This window comes from Notechis scutatus, chromosome 3 (genome assembly GCF_049901735.1).
Source record: "Notechis scutatus isolate UNSWTSFEM ecotype Mainland chromosome 3, rNotScu1.2, whole genome shotgun sequence".
Classification (NCBI taxonomy): domain Eukaryota; kingdom Metazoa; phylum Chordata; class Lepidosauria; order Squamata; family Elapidae; genus Notechis; species Notechis scutatus.
The window spans coordinates 163142720-163164956 of NC_142011.1; positions in this window are offsets into that span (position 1 = coordinate 163142720).

A 22237-nucleotide genomic window follows, 5' to 3' on the forward strand; every position below is an offset into this window, starting at 1 on the left:
CCTAGACAAGATTAGCCAGGTGCTCTGGCCTGCTGAGATACTGAACTGTGGATTGGGCTACAAAAAACAAGGGGAATGTACACATGTGTAAATAAATAGCAAGGATATGCAGGTCTTCGGTTTCCATTCTGAAAATGTGTTTCAGAATGGGGCTGGGTACCCACATCAACCACACTTATGGGGGTCTTTCTAAAGAATCTACATTTTTGCTTGGCTTGCATGGTAGCTATGCACTGTAAGAAAAATAACCTTTTTGACTTAAGAAGGTTGCAGAGTTAGAAGGTACACCTGTTATACCTTGCCCCATCCTGATAATGCTTTCTAAACTCAATCAAGTATTTTCCCGGGATTGCATAAGTATCATTTAGCTTCTTTAAATAGGTATCTTTGCCTTACAGAGTTTCAAGGTGCTTCATATTCCTAATAAATTGCTATTGTGAAGAACAGCAGTAATCTTTAAATAAAACAAAAGAAAATCCATTACTGTTGTTAATTGGGAAGTTTATTTACTTCCCAAAATTATAAACAGAAGTTGTTTCTGTTATCTTACCATAATTGTAGATGCACAATGTATATATTAAACAAGGGAGATCAATAGTTGTTTTTACATCAGATTTGTTCTTTTAAATCTGAGTTCACCCTGACCTCTCCAACTTTTGTAGAGCATTCCAAAAAAGAGTGGGCATTGTGACAGTTACATAACCAAATAGGAGAGTGCTAGCCAAGTAAGTCTCATGATCCCTTTTTTATAAGTAAGACTCTTCTCCTTAAAGCTATAGTACAGGGCCGGTCTTCGGCCAAGTGCCATTATATATAAGCCATTATATATAACATCCTCACTGTTAGTGAGGGTGAAACAAGTAAAAGAGAGAGAATACCTATTTCCATAAAAGTGAGAATAGGCCTTAGAAAAGTAACTTTACATAAATCTTTTTTGATTGTCTTCCTAAATCTGAAATTGAACTGTAGAAAATTTGCAATTGTGGTGGGAATAAATAAAATAATCCAGTTTCTTAGCTGACAGAACTGGCCTATTTTGTGCAAGGAATATTTGGACTGGAAAAAATGAGCTTCATTAAGATTTGTTCAAAGCAGGAGAGATGTTGTTCTTGTATGGCCAACTTCCTACAACCCCTAAGTATCCCCTGAGAAAATCCCACAGCTTGACATAGCATTATGCCCAGTATCCTTCTTTAAAAGGGGGAAAGATTTTGAATTTGGATTTAAGAAAAAAGGAAAAATAACCAATTTGTTTTTGAAAGTAAGTGATAAATTTCCCCCATATTTCTTGGGAATAAATGTGTTCCCAAGATGCTGGTGATGACAGAATGGGATATTTGCACCTTTAATTAAAAAAAATAAACATATGCATGGTATCATCAATAGCTGTGATTTAAAAAAAACAATTTTATAGCCACCATTTGTAAAGGCCACAGAAATTGTTCCTAAAGGAGCAGATTTTTTTTTAAAAAAAAGGCTATTATAGATGCAAAAACTTGCCTTTAAAGGACCATATTTATCCTAATAAAGGAAAATGATTAATTACCCAACAAATCTTACTGAATTAGAGGACACTTGCTCCATTTGCTTATCTTTAGTATGCAAAGCTGCACAAATCTGCTCTCAGACAAACAACTGCTGGGAGACCCTATAGTTATGAATCTTGCATTTATAATTTTGACTCTTGCTATGAATCAACTATGCTTTTCACTTTTGGATTTACATTCTATTTAGGCTATGAAGTCTTTGGGGAGTGAGCCAGTTTTGTAGCTATATTTTCATTTTAGAGGAACAATTTAGAGGAACAACCGAGAAGATGATTAGATGATATGGATATCCTGTACTTCAAGTTTGATTCCAAAAAGATGCTTTACAGAGCATAGAAGTGTGAACTTGGGCCTACCTGCTCTCCTTTAAAGCAGCCATACCTTTTCTTAAATCAATAGGTAGCTGCAGAAGGCAGCTGCACAATCTGGGGGAAAGACATGGCTGCTTTAAAGACTTGGTGATAAGCAAAGTCATTGGGGAAGCCAGATTCATTTAACAACCGTGTTACTAACTTAGCAACTGTGGTGATTCACTTGTGGCAAAAAAGATAATAAAATGGGTGCAAAAGTCATTTAAAAAAATGTCTCATTTAGCCCACATAAATTTTGTGCTCCATTGTGGTTCTAAATCAAGGACTACATGTATTAATTATCAGGAATTCTCCATTCCCAAACAGTTTGTCTTTCCTGATAAAAAAAAAAATCCGATAGATGCTCAATTTTAGCATGGTGAAATGTTGTCTCTCTGTCCCACTTTCCACAGTTTCATGGCTATTCACTCGAAATGGGTATATCAAGCCAGCTTTATACTTGTCTAAATTCTTGGGTTTGAAACAGGAAAGTTCCCCAACATTTTGTGGCTGTTTTGCAGTCATATGGGGATAAAGTAATGATTGTTATGTGCTGCTCAAGGAAGCTTCAAAGGGGCCTCCATTTTATCTCATCAACAACATTCTTGTAGGGTTGGTTGGGCCAAGAGTGACTAAGCCAAAGTCATTTAGAGAGTTTTCATAGTTGAGGGGTGCAGGACTTAAGTCTGCTTTTTCCACTCCTATTCCAACACCTTAACTACTAAACCACGCTGGCTTTTTTCCTGGTAAAGAATCCACAGGTCTTCAGTCAGACCACAAATTCTAGTTTGGCTTCAATGTGGCAAACAGATTTCATTGTGATCTTAAATCTAGTTGGACAACAGGCTCTGTCTTGCACAAGTATTTTGAACACAGCAAACAGCACCTTCTCTTTTGTTGCAATTTAAAAAGGGGAACTTCTTGTCACATGTGGGATTAAATAATATAAATAGCTAGAAGAGGCATCCAAACAGAACTGCGATGTCCGAGCCTTATCAGCATTTTCTTCAAATTAACTAAAAGGCAACCCAGGTCAGACACCAGTTTTGATTACCATAATTTGCATTATGGATCTAGCAGTCCCAATTTCCTCATATTGATTTAGTATGAAACAAATACATGCATACCCACCCATTTCACTCTGTTTCAGCTTGAAATTAATCTGTTTGTGGATGTAGATATTATTTTTGTTTCTTAAGAACAAGGTTCAAACAATGACTAGAGACAAAGATATTGAAAGGTCTATTTTGGGTTAGATTATTAATCTTTCAAACAAATGAATATGCCCGGAGAAAGCCTAGGAAAAAGTCTGCTGTCTTGTATTAACTAGTTTAGCAGGCTGAAGATATGAATAATTCAGCTAGGAGAGCCTTTTATTTTTATTTTTTCGTGATGATGGATCACCAAGTCTCTGAAGAATTAACACTGAATCATGAAATGCTGGAAAGGGCCTGCATGTGTCCAGACTAAGTTCCTGTAGGAACTGTGGCAGTCCATCCATACATGCATACCCATGTACATACCCATCATGTGATTCCTTTCTGAGATAAGAAATATTATGCAAAGAGAAGAAGGAGACCAAAAACAGGAAATCAAAGTAATGAATGGCATGAGGTAAGAACACGGAAGTATAGCTTAAAGTAGTTTACAGCAACACTCTACCTCTCTTCACCATTCCATCTTTGCCAACCAGCCTGGCTTCCCCCAAGTCCATGTACCTCTTCATAAGTTCCTTTTTATTCATTGGCTGCAGCAATAAGAGAAAATAAATAAGTTTTCTCTCAGTAACTTTTAGCCCTTGAGTAACTATTAACTAATGTTTGTTGTTTCCTGGGCAGCACAATACCAATATAGATGCTCAGTTTGGAACACAGAATATTATTTTCATAAGGACACAGGTTACATGTCTTGAAGGCTCAGCAACTTGGAAATGCTGGAAACTCCCCCTTAGAAATTTCATCTTCAATGGCAAATTGGTCAATGTCCCAGGTTGAAAGGAGCCAAAGAAATACAAACACAGTCAGGGAAAGTAGAGTTTGTGATGCATGTACACAACAGCACCCCTTTTCATTTTTAAGTTTTCAAAATTGTAACTTCCACTTCAGCACAGATATAATCATGAATTACTAGTATCTGGCGGAGTCAAGGAAACTACCGGTATGTAAAAGCAATAAAACATTTTTCTGTTATTTATGTTGTCTTTCTTTCTAGTCATCATAAATCTGGAAGAAATCATCTTTATCTGTTCTATTTTACCACTGACAATATCAGATTGGCTAAAATTCTGGTTTGTGTGATTTTTAACCAAGAACTAGGTGCATCTACAGATTTAGATGCACAGATGTTCTACCATTATCTTGCTGGCTAGAATTTTGAAAAATGGTGTCCACTACCCCAGGATGGCATGGAGAAGGCTAAAATTTATTCACATCTTTATGCCTCCTGGGAAGACTTGGTAAAACAGAAACAGAGCTCTTACATTTGGCCTGGAGATTTGAGCATAGGGTATCTTCTAACTGCCTAGGTTCTAGTTTAATAAGCATTGACAGAATAACCCTGTCTACTGGATCTTGGCATTCCATGCACATCTATATGAGCTTATTCAATCCCTCTGGATTCAGTTGTATATATTATTTGTGGAACCACATCTTCTGGAAGGAACTTCAATTTTTAATTCAAGATGTGGCAATAACATATCTCGTGGAAAGTTTCATGTGATGGAGAAAGTCTGTTAACACAGATCATGTGCTAAATGCTGTACATATACATTAAGCTCTGCAGTTCCAAGTTTTGAGTTGCAAACCTCCCCAGCAATCACTAGAGTTGGATGACCATACAAGTTGAAAGAATGAATTAATGCGTCAATAAATGGCAATGTTCAGGTTTTCTATATCCTTCTACTACCATCTAGTGATCATCTGCAACCTGTACTGTTCAGTGCTCAAATATTAAATGTCAAAGATATAGAATTGTATCTGCTTCTAAAATATCAGTAGACTGGCAGGATAGACAGGAGGTAACTATTGAAACCTTCTTCTGGCACATACATTGTCTTTATAAAGATGCCTGTCTGGCTAAAATCTGAATTATTCAGCATATTCACTGGTTTTATTTTCCGGCCTTGTTATTTCAATATTGGACAAACTTGATTTGTTGTAATGTTCTTCAGTCTATTATTTACTCACTTTTGCAATTTATTTCATAATTGCTTTAAATGTTATTACTTACTTTTGTAAGTCCTCAAACTAAATGAAGGGTGTAAAATGTTCTAAAAAAATAAAATGAAATAAATGAAACCCTTTAAGAGAAAGAAAGAAAGAAAATAAGTTCATTCAAATGAAGGATATTTTTTCTTCTCACAGATCCCCATCATCCTGCCTTTCCCCCAAAAAAACGCATGAGTATATCCAAAAAGCATGAATATGAACACTTTGCAAATGTTAGTGATGGGCAGTGGTGGTATTCAGCCAGTTTGCACTGGTTCGGGTGAACTGGTTGTTAAATTACCACCACCACCACCCACTACCAAAGTGGATCAAAGTGCACTGCAATGGAGAAATGAGCAATGGAGCAGCCGACATGTGGGAAGAACACATGTCCTTCCAGACTGCCTTCCCTCTTTCTTCTCCCTGCTCCACCTCCTCCTTCCCTCATGCCGGCTGCTCCGTTCCCCATTTCTCCATTGCAGCACAGTGCCCAGATTTGATATCCGGGTGGGGGGGGAGTAATTTAACAATCGGTTCACCCAGTGTTAGGTCGGCCATTGCGGGAGGTTCATCCTGCATGTGTGGCAGAGCTGAAGAACGGGGATGGTCCACACCTCCCACGACAGCCAACCTGACCCTGGGTGAACTGGTTGTTAAATTATTTGAATCCCACCACTGGTGATGGGAGAGAACAACAGATTTCAAAGCTAGACTTTCCACTTCTTTGGATAAAACACAAGCCAATAATATGCCAGTAGAATTCAGAAATCAAATTAACAGATCACTTTAATGTCTAGTGTGCACTTCTTGATTTGTGTTTAATATTTTGACTAAACAAGGCCACTATGGCTAGTTAAAACAAAACATGGCTTAATATGAAATATAAATTGAAGATTGATTGTTAAATTTTAATCCTGGTTTTCCTTATCCTGAAGCAGATGTGTTTCCTTGCTTTGTATACTGTCTCTTTAAATTATTTCAGATAAGACTGTCAATGCTGAGGGAAAAATGATGAGAATAATTTAGATTATTACCAGAGAAGGTGGATAGGATTTACAATATCTCACACAATTTTGGACATTATTTTTACTATGTTATCTGACTCCTTTTCAATATTCCACTTTGTTCTGATTAAGGTATTAATATTTTTGGTGAAAGTTTGTTTAAAATGTTTTTTTTTAAAAAAAAAACCTCTTCGAAATGAAAATATCCTTGAATAAGAAATATATCTTTTCTTGGCAATGATGCCTCTTACCTGCTGGCATCACTCTGGCCACTAGGGGTCAATGTTGTTCCACAGTAGTCAGTACAGCTGCACTAGAGCTGTGGGAAGGAAGGGGACCTGGGAGTCTATTGTCCAGTAGCAAATATGGAGATATCATCCTTTACAGGACATTTGTTAATTAACAGGAATGACAAACTAATTTATACCAACAGAACACATGTATGAAGCCAGGAGTGTAATGATTTCTACCTGATAAGATAGTATTGTTGAAAACTAATTTTTAAGATTTGAAGGCATGGCTCAGTTGTCAATTTTTTTAGCAACTTTCTCATTGCAATAATTTTTAGCTACTGTCAAAATCAATGAAGTCTATGAAGAAAGATATTTACTACAAATAGGGACACAATTGCTACTCATCAGTCATGTTGTTTGGTGTTGGAATTTATTCACAATTGAATGGATTCAGATCCTTGTATCCGCAATATGCTAAGAACAATAGCAATTATATTTAAACGTGCTAGCCATCGTTTTCTTAAGTAGGAATTAATAAGTTAATTCATTTCACAAACCAAGCACCCTTGAAATTTAGCATGTATGCAAAACCAGCCAGATGCCCATCTGAAGAATTAGTATCTGTGTTGTGCAGCAAGCCTCGAACACTTAGTTAATGGTGAAGATAATATTTACACTGCATGATAAGGAAGGGAGCAAGGAAATCAATCACAGAAAATCTAAAGTGGAAAGAATGTAAAAAAGGGATGGTTCTTCCTATATGGAAAATATGTGAATATAAAGGAAGATATAATTAGGAATAATATTTAGGGTTCCACTTTTGAGCATGTAATAATCTTTCTGCAGGTGTCATCTATAACAGTGGTCCCCAACCTTTTTTGTACCAGGGACCAGTTTCATGAAGAAACACTTTTTCAAGGACCGGGGGGGGGGGGAGGAGTCTGAGTTTGGTGGTTTGCTTGCAGACGTTTCATTACCTGACTAGGTAACATCTGATGTTGTTACCTAGTCGGGTAATAAAACATCTGCCAGCAAACCACCAAGTTCAGGGAGCGCCAATGCCTCCTCATTGCAACCCTGAGCGACAGATATTCTCTTCTATTGGGACATTTAAAACGGAGGGTTTCAGCTGCAGATTCAGGAACTGCGCCGGGCTGAGGAGCGCCTTCAAAACTGAGCGCTGGGCGGCGGCGGCCCACGGCTGTCTCCGCAGCTCAGGACAAGTCCCTGCAGGATGGCTGAGAAGCCCCGCCTCTCGGCCCTGCCTCCCTCAGCCTCATCCCTCAGGTGTCTGCCTCGTTCCTCTCTCAGTCGCTCTCTCGCTCCTCCACTAGCCCAGGAAGAAACTGCTTCAAAGAAGCCGGCAGGGTGGCTTTTCCTGTCAGCGCAGCTCCTCCGAAGCGCCCGTTCACCCCCACCCCGCCGCCCGCGGTTCAATCCAGTGCTCCGTTCTGCCTGCCTGCCTGCCTGCCTTCGTTTCTGGTTGTTTCGGAGCAGCTTCGGCTGAGAAAAAGAGGCAAATAGTTATTATTCTCAGCCGAAGCTGCTCCGAAACAACCAGAAACGAAGGCAGGCAGGCAGGCAGAACGGAGCACTGGATTGAACCTGGATTGATTGGCGGCGGGGTGGGGGTGAACGGGCGCTTCGGGGGAGCTGCGCCGACAGGAAAAGCCACCCTGCCGGCTTCTTTGAAGAAGTTTCTTCCTGGGCTGGTGGAGGAGCGAGAGAGCGACTGAGAGAGGAACGAGGCGGGAGGAAACCGAAGCCACTGAGCCGGAGAGTAGGACAGGCTTTGGTTGCTTCCTCCCTCCCCTTCTTTCATTTGTGTCCTTGATCCCTGATCCCAGCAGCATTCACCGAAGGCGAAGAAAGCCGCCATTTTTATTTTATTTTTTATTTTTATTTTCTTTGCGGCCCGGTGCAAAGTGATCCATGGACCGGTACCGGTCCGCGGCCCAGTGGTTGGGGACCCCTGATTTTTAAAAACAAAATTGCATGACATTTTTAGCTGTTTGTCCATTCATCCCCAAACAAAGTCTTTGGTTTCAATTATACATTAGTTTTTAAACTCTTCTGAATTAGTATATTTATTTGTATCCATTTTTTTGCCTTTTTACATGTCCATCATACATGATAAAAGGTATTTTCATGTTGTTCACATTTCCAGCATAGATTCCAAGTACCTTTATACATTCCAGATAATTTCTTCTAGTAACAAATACCAATGACACATCATCAAGTTCTGTTCAAGACTGGAACATAATGTAAATTTCAATCCTTTCAGCTGCTTACTTTCCCATCAATCAATTTATATATTGTAGCCAACATTTTCAGCCCATTTTATCACATATGCTTTCACTTCTTCTTCTGCCACATTTTTCAACAAATGGTTATACATTTTAGTACTACCATATCATGATTTATAATGATTCTATTTCAAACTCAGTCTTGCATTGTTTAAACCATAAAATCTTTTATCCGTTCTAAACCTTTCTGATAATTGTACACAAGAAAACCAATGACAAGTATATCCTTCTGTTGTCAAATCTTCTGCTGATTTTATTTTGCAATCCCCTTGAGAATATCCTAGTACAGTGATGGCTAACCTTTTCAGCTTGGTGTGTCGAAAATCGGGAAAAAGTGTAGCCTTCCTCGGGTCGTGTGTCACTTCAAGAAATATCAATAATTTGGTTTATGACGGACTGGGCTGGGGTGATCACACAGGGCTGTGAAACTCGTCTCCCTGGTCTCAGGGCTGCAGGTGCAGGATGTGGGGATCGGAAGGCCACCTTACAGGGCTGTGAACCTCATGGATCTCCTTTCCTCCTGTAGCGCTCCTGAGGTAATGAAACTGACAAACCTCAGTTTATGGCGGTTAAAACTGGTTCTCTGCTGCAAAGATCTTGCGGCAGCGGTGACACCACGCCTCCACGCAACAAGCAGGGAGCAGGGATTGGAGCAGAGCACAGGCAGCCTCTAAATGTGCAGGTTTTCCCCACACCAACAGGCGTGTCAGTCAAAGTGCCTCGGCGTGTCACGAGTGGCACGCGTGTCCATAGGTTAGCCATCACTGTCCTAGTACATCACGATGAGTTAACCATCTACGTTTAGTTAACATTTCTCACCTATAAAATGCTTCTTGTGCTGAGAGAGCCAATGACCTATTCTTGACTTTAAAGGCTCAACCTTCATTCAGCCTGCATGAATAATTGGGTTCCCTTTCATTATCTGCCCGGGGTGGGTGAAACGTTACTTTTCCACTCTCTGCCCACACTACTCCTCTTCCCCTTATTAAAACATCCTTGCGTTGCAACTAGACCCTTTCTGCTTTGTTTCCGTGAAGCTCTTCCATCTGCTCTTCCTTATTATGAAACTTCCATGGAAGGTCTGAATGAAAGAACACATGTATTGCTTTGAGTATTGTAGCAAGAGGGCAAAAATAGTGCCATAAGAATGTGCATGTGTCTGTGGAGATTCTCAGTCGTCCAAGTCATGGTTGTTCCAAATGTGCTTTTTTTCAAAAGGCCACTGGACTTCCTTGCTTTGCTTGAAGATGTTTCACTTCTCATCCAAGAAGCTTCAGTCAGAACCGAAGAAGCTTCTTGGATGAGAAGCGAAACGTTCATCAAGCAAAACAAGACAGCTCAGTTGCCTCCTGAAAGAAAGCACATTTGGGACATACGGGGGAGGGGAGAGAAATGGCCTATATTAGTGTCAAAGGAAATACCATGAAAAGAGGTGTGAGGGTATCTCTGTGTGTAAACATGTGGGAAAGCAAAGGAAGGCATTTGGGGTAAGAGAGAAGAGTCCCCCAAAGGAAAAGGCAGGCATTTTTATTTATTTATTTATTTATTTGATTTGCCAATTGTTTACAAGATAATAAGTATAAGTGTATACATAGTTGTGAATACATGAAATGGGTACATATAAGAAAAATAAAAGAATAAGAGAAACAATAGGACAGGGACAGTAGGCACGTTGGTGCGCTTATGCACGCCCCCTACAGACCTCTTAGGAAAGGGGTGAGGTCAATAGTAGACAGTCTAAGGTTAAAGTTTTTGGGGTTTGGGGAAGAGACTACAGAGTCAGGTAGAGTATTCCAGACATTGACCATTCTGTTGCTGAAGTCGTATTTCCTGCAATCAAGTTTGGTGCGGTTTACTTTGAGTTTGTATCTATTGTGTGCTCTTGTGTTGTTATGCATTGGCAGACTACTCCCCAGAAGGAGCTGGCCTTCTCTTCTTTGCATGGATAGGAAGGGCAAGAAACAAAAGAACAACCCTTCAGGTCTGAGTCCCAGCCTGGACCCATTAAGAACCCATTAGGGTGTAGACTTCAGTTTCTGACATTGCCTAAAAAACAGCCAAGAACAGCATTTGAGACAAGCAACTTGACTGCAGGATTGAATTGCTCTTAATATAAAACCTCCAACTCAATTGTGGATTTCCAAAGGCAGTGTTGGCCAAGACTATCCTAACCCTCCAGGATAGTTATGAATGCAACGATCAATTATTAGAAAGAAAACCATGATATAAGTAAGTGAAAATGATATGGATATTATTCCACTTAAAGGCAATGGAAAAACACTTTTGAGGGAATTTGCAAGCCCTGAAATGGATAAATCATCTGAACATCAGTAATTTACCAGATATTCCCAATGGGAATTCCAGTGTCAAACAAATATAAAAGTAGGTAATTGTGTAATTCATGCAATTTCCACTAATAGGAAAAGGAGGTAAATTTAGAGAATCACTGAATACAGAAACAATAGGCAGTAGTATTTTGGATTCTAGCAAATTTATCACACCATAAACTTTCTTAGACCAGAATCTTCTTGAATGGCTATTTGAAGTCTGTAAGTTTAGAAGATGCTCATTGGTGCAAGGAGGGCAAGGAAAATCTGAAAAGGTTAGGAAGAAAAAAAAAATCAAGTCCAACATGTTAAGATTTATTAGACACAGATGGCTTTTATACAGATATCCTGGCATAATATTAGGATCTAGAAAACTCACTGCTCTGATCAGATCACAGGCAATTGAATTGACATGAATATATTGCAACTACTTGTTTAAAAAAATGGACAAGGCCAATATTGAAATGTTTCTCCACTGCTTATTAATAATGCTAATGTCTGTCATGATCATGTTAATGTTGAATTTGTACCCATGTATTCTTTTGTGCCCATTTATTCTTTTGTGTGTAACAGGGGTCTCCAAACCTGGCAACATTATGACTTGTGGATTTCAACTTCCAGAATTCCACAGCTAGCATGGGAGAAATTCTGGGAGTTGAAGTCCACAAGTCTTAAAGCTGCCAAGTTTGGAGACCCCTGGTGTAGAGTCTGAATGTTTTAGAATGTAGAAGCACTTTGTTGGAAAATAGAGTTCATATTTAGAAGAAGAGCAATTCTCTCCAATCATGTTAATGTTTAATTTGTACCCATGTATTCAGGATGTTATGGCGACTGTTATTAAATCTTATAGTAGTGTTACATCTATATTATGAGGTTTGAGGATTTTCTAGGTTCCTGATCTTGTGTTTTTAAACCAGTTCCTGCTAATAAATTCTTATTTTAGATTAGGATATTATCCATATGCAATGAGTTAAAGATTGACATGGGAAAATATATTTTCATGACAGATTAGTAATAAGAGAAGATGATATTGTATTATTAGTGAAATAATAGATAATTATCAATAGTTCTCTAGATACATATGCTATGATAGAATAATGTACTTTTTTAGATCAGAAACTGAGTGAATTTGAGAGCTTGTTTTGCATCTTCTTACTAGGCAAATATACAAATACAAAATAAAATTAATTGCTTGGCACATCTCATATATATTCTATCTGCGGCTATGGGAATTTAAGCTTGTAAAACTTTTAAAAACGATGAGTTTTAAGATGTGTCGGTTTTAAAAGAGGTTTTGTTGTAATACTACTTTAACGGTAAAATTGTTCTTACCACGAATTGCTCACCTTGTTGCTCTAGGACCCTCTTATCAATGAAAGCTAGGTAGAGATCTATAAATAAATAATTTGGGGAGGGGGGAATGGCCTCCTACTTTACCCAATTATATCCATTTTCTTATAACAAGGTATCATCCTGTATCCCAGGGGGAGCCCTTCTGAGCTCAAGATGACCTGGCAATATGCATTGGTCTTAGGCTGTCATCTTTGTTGGATCAAACAACTAATTGTTTGAGGCAGATGCCTCTTCTTAATGCTGCACAGTACCAAGTGGTACTGACTTTACAGGAAAATACTGAGCTTAAACAGGCACCATTTGGAGACTCTGATCTGTCAGGAAGTCCCCATTTCTTCTAGTTACTCCTGCCACCCCAAGAAAAACAGCTGCATTTTCCTGAGAGTGTCATTATTTCCCGAATAATTTTAAAACCGCGGTTGCAGACGGCTCCTACAAGACTCTCTTGGTGCATCCAGATGGTTGACTAGAGAGATCCGCATAACCTTAACTGTAGTGGCATGAACAACATAACCGCTGTAATAATTCATTTAGAATGATGACACCTGAGACCTAATTTAAAAGTCCTCGATGAATACTGTTCTCACATTCAAGCCTCAAGGCTGCTGCAAACAGACCTGTGAAATCTGAAGAACTATAGTGAGCCTAATTGAATTGGACTCCAATGGACCATTGAGGTGGCCTGGCGGAGCTCCAGGGAATTTATATTGTCTATACTGTATCAGAATCACAGCTTGAACGGAATAACTGGTTACATTCAATCATGTTACTGTAACTCATGCTTGAGGAAAAGCAAACCTTAGCTATCAGCAAGGCTATACAGAAAACAATTTCGAATCACTTTAAACCCGGTTGGCAACTACTTTGCCAATTACAGAGCCAATTGGGAGAGGCATGTGCGAGGGCTCAGGACTAAATGATTTATGTCAAGCACCTCTGTCTCAGAGGCATATGTGGGAGCCTGCAAAGGAGGTGCTTGTGTGGCTAATTATTTCTCCTAAGAATACTTTAGCCAAGGTAATTTGTGCTTGCAGATGAGTCACAGGCAGGAGGAATAGACAAGGGTTAAAACAGAGGCGGTGGTGAAACGCCTGTACCCACAGGGAAAAATGGGAGCTGCGGAGGGCCCTCTTTGGAAATGCTAACGCTACTGGGTAACAATGTTCGAGCAAAGGCTCAAATTTGCCCCGAAAAAGGGAAAGCGAGAAGAGAAAAATGCATTTCAAGAGGAACACCAGAATTTAAAATGATTCTGTGAATAATGCCCACAATATTGTAGCCATTCATAGGAAAGGAAGAAGACTAGGATATAACTGGAACAGTTGGTGTGGGATGATATTCCCAGAGTAAAGGGAGAAATTGCATTTTGTACACTTGGGGCTTATCCTCAGGTGTCCCTAACCAAGGCACAATCTGCAGTGATTCACTTAGCAATTGTGGCAAGAAAGGTTGTAAAATGGGGCCAAAACTCATTTAATAACTGTCTCACTTAACAACTGAAGTTTAGCCTCTAGAATCCACTGGGGAGTGGAAGTTACTGCATCGTCAACAACTTCTGGCAAAGCACCCACAACATTTACTTTTGATTTAGGGACATTTCTGCAAGTGAGAGTCACAGAATGAAATTTATATACTGTAGCAACCTGCCAATGCGTTATTAGCTTTATGACTGCTGTCAACTTTCTCCTGTGGAATCAGCTCTTTAAAAATAATTGTACTGAAGTTTTTAACAAACACAGTAGAAAGGAATACAGACTAAAAATGAAAGGAAAAAAAAATGAAAGTTCAGATAGTTCAGTTAGTGTCCTTATAAAAAACTGCTGCTACTGAGGACAAAGATGTCATCTCTCTTGGCTCCTGCCACTCAAAGCCACAAGACGCTGCTGTTTCTCATCTCCTTGGGAGGAGCTGCCCTTAGAGGCCTTGTGGGCAATTTTCCAATTCTTCTCCAGAGAGGACTGGTCGACTTGCTATTTTTCATTCTACAGGTGGTTCTGCCCATTCAAGGAAATGTTCGTGGAAATATCTTCCGTCAGCCATGACTCGTAGCACAAGCCTATGGTGAAATCAAACTTCTGATAATTTTATACTATGTTATGTATAAATTACAGGCAGGACAGGCAGAGTGGCCCTATATAAAATGTATACTTCAACTAGCCTGTGTTAAAATATAGGAAGGGAAAAATCGTATTGAATGAAATGGTGTACACTTTTAAAGTTGTAGCGAAGTTTCGGCAGAATCTCATCTGCCATCATCAGGCTTGTGTATTGTGTTCCTCTGTGACTCTCAGACCCTTAGTCAGCTCCAGAGGAGCACCACTAACAAAACCTAGCCAAATACCTAACAAAGCAGCTACAGCCCCATGCTGAAGCAGCAGCTTCACATGTACAAAACTCATACCACCTCTTGGAAATGATCAAAGATCTACATGTGGAACAAAAAGGTCTGCTTGTAAGTTTCGACGTGGTTTCACTATTCACTCAAGTCCCGATAAAAGAAACTCTAGAAATCATCAAAAATAAATACCAACCACCCGAACACCTCATGGAACTAGCAGGACACTGCTTAACCAACACATATTTCATATACAAAGGACAAAGATACAAGCAAATTGAAGGAGCCCCTATGGGATCACCACTGTCACTCGTCATTGCAAACCTGTTCATGGAAGAATTTGAATCCAGAGCCCTAGCCAATGCCACCCACAAACCCAAACTATGGTTAAGATACATCGATGACATATTTGTTATTTGGCCCCATGGAAAAGAAAACCTAAACAATTTCCTAACACACCTAAACAGCACACACCCAAAAATCAAATTCACCATGGAAACAGAAACAAACAAACAACTACCATTCCTAGATATACTAATCTACAAAAAAACAGATGGCACACTAGGACACACCATTTACCAGAAGAAAACACACACCAACCGCTACGTCAACGCCCAATCCCACCACCACCCAGCACAGATAAACTCTGTGGCCAAAACATTAATTGCCAGAACCAAACGCCTGGCAGACAAGACACACATAAAGACTGAACTATGCACCCTGACTAAAGTACTGACAGCCAACGGCTTCCACAAAAGCAAAATCACAGGCCTGATCCACAAAAACACACTGAGACATAATGGAGACCTAGAAGATGAACAGACCTATGGAACAGCTGTCCTGCCCTACATAAGAGGTACTACAGACAAAATCAGTAAGATACTACACTGGTATCACATCAAGACTGCCTTCAAAACAGACAGAAAAATAGCAGCCATCCTAAGAAACCCCAAAGATAAAATTGACCTGGAAAACCAAGGCATATATGAAGTCCCCTGTGCATCATGCCCTGCCACATACATTGGACAGACCAATAGAAGAATAAGTACCCACCTAGATGAACACAAAAATGCAGTAAAAAAGCTGGTACACACTTCCTCACTAGTTCAACACATGAAAGCCACAGGTCATAGCATCGACTTCAATGGCACCAAAACCCTAGCCACTATAGAAAACCCCAGCTACAGAATTATCAGAGAAGCTATAGAGATTGAAAAAAGACCTGAAAGCATGAATAGAAGACTGTCAATTATCAGACTGTCAATTATCTTAGAGCCTGCACTCAGAAACAAAAAAAATCTCCACACCACAAGCCAAGCAAACACCTGGGCACAAACAGACACCCCCCCTGATACCTCCAGCTCAAACACACCCCAACCAGGCACCCAGATGAAACCTAGCTTCCTAATAAATGATAGCCGTCCGTTTACCCGAAGCCAAGCTTCACTAAAAGCCTCCAGTACAGGAAACACAATGTTGCCAGCCAATCAAGACAAAAAAACACTACAAAACAAACAGAAGATATTAGAAACACCAATCAAGCAGAACACAGCAAAGTCCAAGACCAATAAACACAGACCAAGACTCCCAACCAATCAGGATGAAAAAAAACCCCATTCTGGCATAGCAGTAGGCTAGCACCAAATTTAAAACAGAAATGGCTGTGAAAGCCTGACTCACAGACGAAAACAATACACAAGCCTGATGATGGAGGTGAGATTCTGCCAAAACGTTACTACAACTTTAAAAGCACAACTATAATGATGTGGGAAAATACCCGAACAAAGCTGAATACCACACACACACACGCACACACACACACATTTATATATAAATGAAATTGAATGAAATGGTATACACACACATACACACACATATATATGAAATAAGGCTCTCGTCCACCCAGTTTTTAATTATTCTATCTCTCAAGCCATGCATACATACATACATACATACATACATACATACATACATACATATGAAATAAGGCTCTCGTCCACCCAGTTTTTAGTTATTCTTTTCGTTATCCTTTGCTTTACAAAGATCTGCTTTACAAAGATCTGCAAAGGTCATAAATGTGAGGACTTGTCTCAAAGATACTTTTCATCATCATTGTAACTGTGAAGGATCGCAAATGAGGGAGAACTAACTAAGGACTGTAACCATGTTGTTATAAGACTTAATACTTCCATCATGCTGGTCTAGCCAACAAATGGAACAGAAGTTGGAAAATGTTATTGCTATATATGCTTAAATCTCAAGAAAGCATAATAATATAATCTTTCCTCAGACTCTTATGGGATCATTAATTGTCAAACAGTGGATTTGCCCTGTGTAAGTTCCAAAAAGCATTTGACATCAATTTGGAATTGTCTTTTTTTCTTTTCCTTCTAAAGATTTAGCACAGCTGCTGGCAGCAAAATCATATCTGACCCTGAAGAATACAATTGCAATTCTGCCTTTTGGAGAAAATTGAATGTCAGATAAGCAGTGGGGGTACCAAAGCAGTTCAGACAGTCCTGTTAAAGAGTGCAGGCACACCCAATTCATATGGTTAACCTTAGAAAAAGAGCAGAGATTTGTGTGAGGCACAAAAGGTGATGGTTTCTCCACAGATCAGAGCAGATCATCTGTGCTCACTGCCATAAAAAGGTTGCTTATTCCTACCTTGAACAGCAAAACACTAGACAGAATATGAGATAGAAAAAAAAATTAGTTTCCCATTTCAAAAATAGGAAAAGGTGGAAGGAGGCAACAAAGACCTACTAACGAAGTTTTTTTTTTTCAGAAACAGGGCCAGTTTTAGCCCCCATTTTTCATGTTACAGTAATCCCGAACTCCAGGAAAGGTTGTACAGGCAGTCCTTGACTTATGACCACAACTGAGCCCCAAAGTGTCTGTTGTTAAGTGAGAAATTTGTTAAGGGAGTTTCCCCCCATTTTACAACTTTTCTTGCCACAGTTGTTAAGTGAATCACTGTAGTTGATAAGTTAGTAATCTGGTTGTTAAGGGAATCTGTTGTGAGAAGGTCACAAAAGGGGATCACATGACCCCCCCCGGGGGGCACTGCAACGGTCATAAGTATGAGCCACTTGCCATGCACCAGGATTTTGATCACATGCCCATGGGGGTGCTGCAAAGGTCATAACTGTGAAAAACAGTCATAAGTTACATTTTTCAGTGCCGTTATAACGTTGATCACTAAACTAATTATTGTAAGTCGAGGACTATCTATACCTAGGAGCAAGCAGAGTAGCGTTCTTAGGCGCCAAAGGCAAACAGGTCTCTGTTTAAGAAATCTGAGCAGATTCTAATCCTGTGCTTCAGCAGTCTGAACATTTGCAACCGAGCTAGAGTCCCAAAGTGGGTAAGGATAGTCTCTGCCATTCCCATCTGCAGCGTATCTGTATTTATACTGTTATCAAGTTGCTGTTTGTTCGGAGTCTTAAAACGTGCTCTGGTTTCGTTTGGAAGCAGGGACCAGATGGAACACAACCTCGTCGTTTATTTTGTGCAGCATCGAGCTCATTGCAGACTTTTTACACACGACAAGAGCAAAGGTGATTGATGAATGTAGCGGGTTGATCTTTTTGGGGATTTCACTGGCTTGCTTCCCCACCCCTGTGTTGTTTCTCAAATCTGCTCCTTTGCATGACTGAGCTTTGCTGATCACAAGGGCTGAGCTGATTGGAAACACATGTGGGTTATATAGCAAAGGTTACCTTTGACCTCAAGCTAGTTCTCCATGGGAACATTTAATTTTCTGTAACCTAAAGAATTGTTAATGGAATGTACTTCGCTTGGGGCAAACTCCACCGACATAGATCAGATGTGTTTCATTTCAGTCTGCTCACAGAATAGGACATTGATCCATTTTGCTCTACATCTGGAATTTTTTAAACACAGCACTGGAATTTGCTCCCCAAGGACTGCTTCTAATCAAGACTTCTGAGCAAAGGAATAAAAGGTAACATATGTAGGCACCCACCCACAAATCTTTCAGCTTAGGTTTCAATAAATTGGTAGTGGCTAAAAAAAAGGGAAAATCAGGCAAAAGAAGCTGACAGGGTTATTCCTTATGATGCCTGCATCTTATGTAACACAATTCTACTTTAGCATATTCTTTCTCCATAAATTGCATTTGCAAACATAATTGTAGCCTTTTTCAGACATTCAGCTGAGCCTCAAAGGGCTTCAAATTTAATAGTGAACAGGAGGCACATATTGATCCTGCTGCTTTCCCTATACCAAACTTTCACACATTCAGCCAGAAGCCACAAGGAAAATTGTACTTATAGTTATTTAAATCTGAGTACAGTTTTCAAGTATGATCCAGAATAATATTGCTTTGTTAAGGCCTAAGTTCCCATTTCAGTTCCAGCAAATGTGGCATGAACCTTCTTTAATGATCGAGTTGAATACCAGAGGAGGGTGGAGAATGGTGAGGAGGTGAGGATTGCATGTCTAGATTCTTGTCAGTTTCAAATTTTCCATGTATTCAGCTGAAAATCTATTATGCTTATGAATGTTTATGATTGCACCAGCTCTTTAATGGTTTGGCTACTTTATATTTGGTTTAGAATCAAATACAAATGATATTCAAGAAAAAAAATTAGAATGACTTTGGCAAATGAAAGCAAAGGTAGTACCAATAGTAATGGGGTCTTGGGTGCAATCCCAAAATAACTGGAGCATCATTTGAACCCCATTGGCATTGAAAAATTCATCATCAGTCAATTGCAAAAGGTGGCTGTCAGGGTTCCAGTTAACATCACCCAACAGAATCAAAACTCCAAGGCAGGCATCTTCCTCAAAGTATAGATTTATTATGCATGTCATATTGGCACATCTGGAGAAAACCTGCCTCTGGAGGGCCCAAGGTTTTCCCCACCCAAATCAAACCCCAAAGTTCTTTCCCTCAGGTCACAGGTCCATCACATGGTTCAACCTGGTCGTGGTCACCATCTTGGCTGGTTTTGGTCCACGCCTCTCCTGGTAGAACATCCTTGGCTTCCACGAGAAAGAATGTTGTTTTTGGCTACACACCCCAGCTATCTCTCTCCCCCCTTTGGTTCTCACAGCTCCAACCGGCCTGGCTGTGGCAGCCCTGAAGATGCTCCCAAAATGGCTCCAGCATAAAAATCAAAGATTGAATGAAAAACTGAATCAGATTAAAAAGAAGGCTTATCCAAAACCATCAAGTATATTTATGAAGTCATCAAAATTATTCCAACCGAACGATTGACCCAGATGAAACAGCTGATGTATGACATAGCCTGTGTAGCTATTGAAGAATTGGAACTTAAAATTTGAAGGAACGAAGCCATTAAGAAGGAAAAACCTAAATGAAGAATTCACTTGGAATTGAGAATAAGGAAAATTTATATGGATTTGAGCAATTTGAAAAATCTGAGACAAAGAAATTTGAAAAATAAATAAATTAAAACTAGTCTGTGCATGAAGGATAGCTAGGAGAACAAAGGAATTGCAGAGACTATAGAACATTCGAAACAAAGAGGCATAGCTATTGCAAAGAAAACTAAGTGGTATTTATTTATTTATTTACATCCTGCTTTTATTTTACAAATAACTCAGGGTGGAGAAGATATTCCACACACCTTTCTCCTCCTATTTCCCCCACAAATACAACCCTGTGAAATGGGTTGGGTTGAGAAAGAGTGAACCAGCTGGCTTTCATAGGTAAGGTGAGACTTGAACTCACAATCTCCTACTCTCTAGACTGGTGCCTTAATTACTAGACCAAACTGGTTCTTTGATATGACAATCAAATAATCCTATTCCAGCAGAATTAGCAGTTTAGAGCAATTCAGCATCAATTCCAGAAAACCCTTGAAAATGCGGAAGAATCAACCACTAAAAAAACTGACAAAGAAAATTTTGGACAAGTATGTGGGAAAACAACAGATGCCATTCTAGGAATACAACAGAGTTTAAGCAAACTGAAAACACAGTGAAAGTCCCTGGCATGTAAGACATAAGGACAACTGAGGAAGTGGTATGAAAGCAATCATAGAACATAAAGCGCTGTAGGGCTCCTGGGCCAGAATTGAGTGCCATCAATTCTGGCTAAAATCACTCACAAATTTATACTTGAAATTGGCCTATCAAATAAACAGAGTTTGTGAAGCACCAGAAAATGAAGAATGGTTAAAAATTGGGAAGATCTTCCTAATTCAGAAGGACAAGGAGAAGGAAAATACACCTGGAAACTACAGACCCATAACCTGTTTGCCAACAGCACATAAACTATTTACAGACATAATTGCAAATTAAGTTTATAACTACCTGAAAAAGAACGATTTACTCCCTATAGAACATGGGTGTCAAACTCGTAGTGTCACGTTGCCATCACATGATGTTTCACAATACTTTTTCCCTTCATGGAGCTGGGATAGGCGTGGGCAGCAAATGACACACCTGGCCCGTGGGGCACCAGTTTGACACCCCTGCTATAGAAAAAAGGAAGCTGCAAAAAACTGAAGGGAATAAAGGACCAATTATTGATTGACAAATTGGTTTTAAGAATTATCAATCAAGACAGGTCTTGAAAACATCAAAGACTGAATATAGAAAAGAAACAATTGTAAATCGATCTGTAAATTGGAAGAACAAGCCAATAGATAATCAATAATCGCAGAAGGAAATGCTGGTAACCTGCCCCCCCCCATGGAGCAGGTTAAAATCAGGAGTACTAAAGAAAGAAAGTGAAGGCTTTATTTTAGTGTGTCAAGAATAGGTTTTGCCAACTAATTGCATGAAAGTGAAAATTGAATATGTAACAAACAACAGCAAGTGTTGCCTTTGTACAGAAAAGGATAAAAGCATTGACCATTGGATCGGTGGCTGCAGCAAAGATTCACAAACTAACTACAAGCAATGTCATGATTGAGTTTCCAGAATTATTCATTGGAAACTTTGCTAGAGGTTTGGATTTGAATGTAATGAAAACCACCTTCAAGCTGAGGTTTTGGAAAATGAGAGGGTTAAGATCTTATGGGATTTTAAGATCCAAAATGATAGGCATCTTGTTCATAACATAGAATAGATAGAATTCTTTATTGGCCAAAGGAATTTGTTTATTGGACACACAAGGAATTTGTCTTGGTGCAAATGCTCTCAATGTACATAAAAGAAAAGATATATTTGTCAAGAGTCAAGAAGCATAAGGTATAAAAAACATGCCTGGTATAGAAAAATAGAGAAAGTCTGATTCATTAATGTTGCTATTCTGGGTGATGCTAGGATTGAGGAAAAAATAATTGGAAAAAAAAATCATGAAATACTGGGACTTGCAGATTGATATTGAACCCTTATGGAAAAAGAAATCCATCGTTATGCCAGTCGTGATTAAATCCCTCAGAGTAATACCTAAAGCACTTCCTTGATATCTGGAAATATTGAATTTATCAGACCTGAACATGCTAAATTTACAAAAATACAATCCTGCTTGGAACTGCCTATATTCTGATGATACCTTAATAGATCCTTGGTTAGGACTTGAATTATTAAGTTCCCACAAGTCTTAGACTGTGAATCTAACTAGAGATTACTCACA